Below are 1,557 nucleotides of genomic sequence, written 5' to 3' on the forward strand. Positions count from 1 at the left end.
CAGGGAGCATCAGCTCTTTGCAAGAAGTCCTCTCACGGCACCTGGTGGAAAAGGTGTGCAATGGCAGCCTCCCACTTGGCTCTCAGGAAGGCTTTGTCCCCATCAGGAGCTCTGTGGTCTTGAGCTAATGAACTGAGCACTTCTCCAGGAACAAGGACTTTCTAATCTGCCAGACACAGAGACAGAAACTCTTGTGGTGAGATGATAGGCAAGGCATGGACAACAAAATCAAGTAAGTGACACAAGAGCTATTGACTCATGCTTCTGAGTCACTCCTTCACAGGGCTGAGCCTAAGAGCACCTGGAGAAAGCCCTGGACCAAGAGTTCAGAAGCCTGGGACCCAGGGCCTGGACGTCAGGATATATGACCAACCGTTTCTAGTCTTTGCCTCTTGGTTCCCTCACCTGTAAAGTAATGGGGTTGGGGAAGGTTCAATTCAATTCAACAAACAATGAACTCCTACTTATGCAGAACACTAGGTTCACTAGATAAAGTGATGGAGTCAGGAAGACTTGAGTTCAAATCTGGTCTCAGACACTTACTGTGTGACCCTGGGCAAACCTCTTAATCCACTGGAGAAAGAAGGAGACTCAGTTTAGATAAGATGACATTCTCCTTGCCATCTCAGCCATCACCATCACAATTCCTATTTCTACAGTATTATAAGGTTGACAAAGCACTGTCCTCTTGAGTTGGGTAGCAAATATAATTATCCCAACCTCTGCCTCGCTTAAATACAATTCATGTCCAGTCCAAGACAGCATTCCTTTATCTTCCTTGAAAATGAAGAATGGGGGTGGCTAGGTGGCACAATGAGTAGAGTACCAGCCCTGGAGTCAGGAGGACCTGAGTTCAAATTTGGCCTCAGATACTTAACACAAAAAAACTAACTGTGTGACCTTGGGCAAGTCACTTAACCTCAATTGCCTCCAGGAAAAAAAAAGGAAAATAAAGAATGAACAGCAATGACAAATTAGGCTTTGGACTTACTCTCCCAATTCACATGGATTCTGTTTCTGGTATAATGGACTTTGCCGCCATATCTCAGTTATTTTCTCATCCCAGAAGTTCCCTCAGCACCTTCTGTCCCTGAAGGCTCTGTTAGTGAGTTCCTCCCAGAACATGCATTTTGGGGAAGAGCTCAGGCCAGCCATCAATATTCCTCTCCTGGATCTGCTTCTGACTCTTTGGGATAGCTCCATTAGAATGTAAACTCCTTGAGGCCAGGAACTATCTTTCTTTTTGCATCTGTTGGTATCCCCAGCACTTAGTGAATGCCCGACACATATATGTTTGTTAGCTTGTTGAAATGTGTATGTGTGTGTACACATATACATGTAAATGCATCTAGCACAAAATGCTTGGCCCATGTGTGGTACTAAGATCTGAAAATCCCATTCCACATTTCCAAAGTGAGAATGAGACTTCTACATTTTTGAATGAAGGAGGCAGCTTTCCAGCCAGTAGCCAGCAGACCATTAGGGCAAGGTCTCTCTCAGCTGAAGCTGATCACCCCTCCCCTCTCCTAATTCCAAGAGCATTGGACTAGAATCAAT

The sequence above is a fragment of the Petaurus breviceps genome, unplaced genomic scaffold, assembly GCF_028583685.1.
Source record: "Petaurus breviceps papuanus isolate PSGF00001 unplaced genomic scaffold, PetGlider_PUasm1.0 188, whole genome shotgun sequence".
Classification (NCBI taxonomy): Eukaryota; Metazoa; Chordata; class Mammalia; order Diprotodontia; family Petauridae; genus Petaurus; species Petaurus breviceps.